This window comes from Phasianus colchicus, chromosome 6, assembly GCF_987193195.1.
Source record: "Phasianus colchicus chromosome 6, bPhaCol1.hap1.1, whole genome shotgun sequence".
Lineage (NCBI taxonomy): Eukaryota > Metazoa > Chordata > Aves > Galliformes > Phasianidae > Phasianus > Phasianus colchicus.
In genome coordinates this window covers 3,019,847-3,025,846 of record NC_143441.1, presented here as the reverse complement: position 1 = coordinate 3,025,846, position 6,000 = coordinate 3,019,847, and positions in this window count along the sequence as shown.

The window sequence follows — 6,000 nt, the reverse complement described above, 5'->3', positions numbered from 1 at the left end:
ATCCTCGTTCGGCAGTCTGTAACAGACCCCCACCAGGATGTCAGCCTTGTTGGCCCTCCCTCTGATCCCCTCCCATAGAGATTTAACCTTATCCTTCCCAGCCCTAAGCTCAAATACATTAAAATACTCTCTAACATAGTCAAGCCACCATCCCTCCTTCAGAAGGCATACCTTCTGTAAAGCTTATAACCATCCACTGCAGCACTCCAGCCATGGCAGTGATCCCACCATGTTTCTCTGATGGCAACTAAGTCATAGTTTGCCTGCCACACAATGACTTCCTGTTGCCCATGCTGTGTGAACTTCAGCTGAGTCCCTTTCCTCAGTCTCTGTCCCAACATCATTCCCCTAGGTTCATCTCTAGCAGGCTTGATTCTATCCCCTTCCCCATTCCAACCTAGTTTAAAGCCCTTTCAATGAGCCCTGCCAGCTCCTGGGCTAGGATCTGCTTCCCCCTTTGAGACAGGTGAGACTCGTCAGCAGCCATCAGGCCAGACACTAAGTATACCATTGCCTTGGTCAAAAAAAAACCAAAAAACAACAAATTCCCTTGATTACACCAGCTTCTCAGCCATGTATTTATGAGAAGTATTTTCCTGCTGGGATCAGTATGCCTCCCTGCCACTGAATGGATAGAGGAAAATAGGCCTGTTCACTACTCACCCCAGTCCCTGAAGTCCTCTTTGATAGTCCTCAGGCTTCTCTCAGTGACCTCATTGCTGCCAGCCTGAACTATCAAGAAAGGATAATAATAAGAAGGGCAAATCAGACTAGCAAGTTTACAAGAAATATTCCTGACCCAGGCCCAAGGAAGGCTGCACACTTCCATGTGGGTAGGGTCTGACTGAAACATATAGGGCTCTCCATTCCACTCAGAAGGGACCTGCCTGTGACAATCACCCTTCTTCCCTGCTTGGCACAGACAGCCTTAAGGTGTGGAGTTGAACCACCTCACCCTAGACAACGTCACGGGTGGACCTCCCACCACATCTTCACTCACATCTACCTCAATTTCCAGAGTCTCAAACCTATTTTGTAGGGGCGCCTGGGGGACTGAGGTAGGTTGGGATGGAGGTTGCCCGTGTCATTGAGATGGGACAACTCCTGAGCTGCCCTTCTGATGCACCACTCCCTGTTTGCTCACCCTGTTCATCATGCTTCTGGGTTGCTGAGCTCTTGGCTGGCCTGGTTTTATACATGCAGGGGTGCTTTTGGTGGGCTTTTTAAAACCACCACTGTTGCTCCTGGCTCTGCCCACACCATATCAGTGCTGCCATGAGTCAGGGCTTTCCCCCTTCCCCAGCAGCTCTTATCACAGTGTTTTGTTGTGATTTTACCTTTCTGTGAAGGCTCCCTTGATGCAAGCCCCTGCTATCTGCACAAGGTCTTCACTGAAATAGCCCTCCATTATCCTCCATTTCCAGCCTCCAGCGCTACTTCCAAATCAATGAGACTGACTCCTCATGGCAGAGATGGGTTCCAGAGCAGCTCATCATAGATCAAATTCAACAGCATATCAGGCGGAGATGATCACATCCTTCCTTATGTCTCAGACACTTTCACGAAAAGAAGAAAAATAAATCAGTGCCATAAATTAACAGCCACTGAAACAGAGACGTGACAGCAAGTGACATGTCTGGGATTTTCTCTTCCCACCTGACCTGCGTTTGCTGTGATGTGCAGTGACAATGGGTTAAGCTTCTGCTTCACGCCCATCTTTCAAATTGAATAAAGCTGAGCCCAAGTGACTGCACAACTCAATTTGCAGTTTGGCCTTGCTGGGTGGCACACTGCACTGGTTTCAGGGCCTGGATGATGTTCTCAATGGAGCTGACAAGGAGCTGGGGCAGTGATTCTTAACCCCTTCTCCAACAATGAACACAAATAAATAATCCACCAAAATGCCCATATATTTAAATATATCAAATATACAAATAAATAATCCACCAAATGCCCATATACCCATTTATTTACCTTCAAATTCTTTCACTGATGGAACTTCTGAAAAGTACTGGTGGTGTTGCACTGAAAAATACAAGTCTTTGCCTTTCTCCTTCAGAGAACAAAGCATCAGCAGCCTCCAGTGGGACAGGGAAGGGGCTGCCACTGATGCTGGCAGAAGAGAGGAACAGCCTGAAGCCCTTCATCACTGTTAGCCTCAGAGGAGTAGCTGATAGGGATTGCTTCCAAATCGAAAGTTTCTCTCCATCCTGTCTCCTCTGTCAAAGAAGGTACTTTTTTTTGCTGAAGAAATCTTGAGATGAAAATGGCATGAGGACATGCTTAGAAATAGATCTCCTTGAGATACACTTGTCACTAATCTCCTGGGAACAGGGATCAGCTTTTCATTTCTTAAAGCTAAATCTAGAAAAATGTCCTCTGTCCCATTGCCTCAGTGCATGATGAAGCTCCATCCAGCACATGAGAGAATCAAGAGTCCTGCCCTGCAAGCATGTGAGAGCTGCTCTTCTTCACAATATTACAAAGAAGAATGGAGAGAAAGGAAGAGACAGTGCGAGGGGTGAATGGGAGCTCAGGAGATATGTACTCTTTTTCTTAACTCATTAGTGAAGCCCTTTGAGGTCTGCTCATGGCAAGTACCACAGAAAAGGTCACCACTGTTAATTAAACTTCATATATTTCTTATTTAGCTGGAGATGAAATGCAGCATGCCATGATTTGCTGTCCCAGTGTTGTAGAGATACCGGGCCACAGCCTTGCTGATACCTGTCCTACTTTTCAGTCATGCTTACACCTAGCTTTCCAGTCCTTATCTTGAAACTCTTTGCGTTACTTAATAAAAAAAACCTGAAAGCAGCCAGGGGCTGACAAAGGACTGGTTATCCATGGTGATGCCTGCCCAGATGTAGACTGTATGTCCCATTGCTGTGATCAGCACACAAAGCAGAAAGAGATGCCGGCCCTGTGATACCACGGATGAGTGTGTGTCTCTCCACAGGTCTGTGCTCACACTGTTTTACCAATAAGGACATTCCCCCTCTGCTCCTTCCACATCCCCACTGCCACACGTTAACTCAAAGAACTGCATGTGCTGGGGTAACGAGGACTGAGCAAACTCATCTGGCTTCCATTGTGAAGGAAGATATGCTAGTAACAGGACATTTCTGGCACACAGGGAGCTGCGAAGCTCCCAGAATGTAAAAATTGTCTGTGCCTCATTCCAAGCGTCATTACTGCAGTGTGTTCCATTACCATTCACTCAGCAACAACAATTATTTACCTCTTATATACACATTTTGATGGTATATGAAAACAATGGGGAAGAAAAAACAAAAGTTAGGAGTTAATAACTGTTTTGCAGCTTTTGAGGCATTTTAGAATACTTTGTGGATGATGGATAGCTCCGCAAGCAACTTTCTCAAGAAAAATCAGTCTATTTTGCAGCTGTAATGAATCGTGATATATAGCAGTCTGAACGCTGCTTCCAACCAGCTATCTTAAAGACAAGATGCAATGGGAATATTTTTCTTGATTAGATAATGGGGCTGGTTGAAATTCCTGCAGCTTTTCTGAAGTAGAAGTTAGCAATTTTAGACATATCAGATGATGCATCAATTTTCTGTAAACAGAAGACTGTGCAACCCACTTTATTGAAAAATCCTTTATACTGTGCTAGATTTAATCTCTCAATTTGAGAAGCAGCTCCATGAAATAAGATGTTTGCATGCAAAAATCTCCCAGATTTCCAATGGAAATATAAAACAAAGACGAGCACATCCCCTTGGGGACTGCACCTATCTTGGATTAGATTTTCTCTGATGTTTTTGCATCATATTACCAATGGCTTCAGGGAAGTGAAACAGCAGTTTTCTTTCTTGAGAACAAAGGCTTGCAGAGTTAAAAAAAATGTTAATATATTTAAAACACTTTTGCTCACTGTTCTTTTTATTACTCCAAGAATTCTGGAGAGAAAAAAGGTATCTTGTTGTATTATTTTATTATCTATGTTAATGAAATTTGCATTTAAGACTACAGCCTGAAACTTCTATGAAGGAGAATGATTGCTAAACGAGCGCTTACTGGTTCCCATGGATGATGTTTAACTAATAGTGCTCTGATGACACAGAGCCAGCTCAATAGTCCACTGAAATCATCAAATCTGGAATAATATACATTTAAGTCCACAGATTTTGGAAGAATACAATACCCACACATATAGCATCTTGAACTCAGCAGAAATTTTGAAGAGCTGAGAGCAGATTCTTCTATTCTATGTCTCAGTTCTGATTTCTTCCTCTCTTTGAGAAGCGCTTTAGTTTTCTCATTCCCAGCTCTAACTGATGTTAAGTCAGCTTTAAGAGCTGCCAAAAGAGCAAAACCAAAAGCACTGACATGTCCCTCCAAATGCAGTGAATCAGCACTGGAGAACAACATCAAACCCATTTGGAAATCCTGGGCCTGCTCGGATCCAAGGGAAGCACTCTGCTTTTGCTTTGTTTAACCTTGTTTAATATCAGATTACTATTATTAAACTAATTAATAATTTAAAAATCCTCATGTATTGATAAATAATTTAAGAATGTGAGCTTTGTCTTCTTTGTTTGGTCAACACAGATCAAAAAAGCAATTTGCTAAGTGGTAATTCTTTTTTTCCCCACAAGGAACAGCAAAGTACAGATGTTACACACTTAAGGTAGGAAGACCACTAGCATACTGACATGGTTTTATGATTTTTGGTTATCAGTATTCCACATCATAACATCATGTAGTGCACTGGGAGTTAAAGAGTTAATGCTTCATTAAAAAAAAAAAAAAAGTGTCCAGAGGATGGCTACAAAGATGGTGAAGGGTTTAAAGTGGAAGATGTCAGAGGAGTGGCTGAAGTTCAAGTTGGATATCAGAAAAAGGTTCTTCACTGAGAGGGTGGTTGGGCACTGGAACAGTCACCCTAGGGAAGTGGTCATGGCACCAACCTTACTGGAGTTCAAGAAAGTCTGGATAACATTCTCAGACACATGGTCTGATTTTTGGGCAGTCCCAAAAATCATGTGGAAGCAGGAGTCAGTGATCCTTATGGGTCCCTTCCAACTCAGGATATGCTATCATTCTACAGCATATCAATGTTAACATATCAACTAAAGACACTTAATCACATTCCTTCAAGTAATTCAAACAAACTAAATTGGAAATACAACACTGGTACCCTCTGAAAAGATGCTATGAAATATCTTCCTGGAAGTCATATGCAATCTCTTCAGTTTTCTTTAAAAGGCTTAACCAGGGCAGAGCTGGAATAAATCTTATTTCTAAGACTGAAGATAATTTGGGAATGACAAGGAGTAAGAAACTGAAACACAGCAGATTTGACGGTAGTGCTTGGACTGGCATGGTGGAAGATAATTGCTGAGGATACAGCTATGTGTTTATTTCTCATTAAGTTATAATTACCTTTTGGTTATGTTACAGTCACTGTGGTTGCTCTTGAGGCAAGTCAATACCATTATTTCCACATTTCTGCCTTCAGTTCACAGCCTAACTGGGAGAGAAGGGAGGAGCAGAAAGGGACAGAAGCATTTCTTTAAGTTCTCTGCTAAGATACAACACTTTAGATGTGCTACATCCTTGGAAGTATCAGGAAGCATTGCCCTTCCTTGTTCAGTTACTCCCCTTCTTCCTAAATGGACAAATTGCAATCAGAACAACAGACTCATTGATTAGGTAAAGGAATTAATTCAACCATCAGGCTGTCGAAGGCAAAGGATGTACAGCCCACTCAGCAAGAGAGCATACTTGTTACAGAAGAAGAAACTACGCAACAATGTCACTCGTAAAGCAGCAATCATTACAGTTCTGCTGTTCTACTGTCCAGGAGCAAGGACTGTAATTCCACCTACTGCAGGAAGCAAATGGCATCACAAAACATAACTGACTAAAAATTACTGGGAAAAAAAAAAAAAAGACACCTTAGACCTCTGGAGATGGAGAAAATTTCCATCAGTATGTGTCAGTCAAGACATCAGACCTGATTATTCCCTCCAT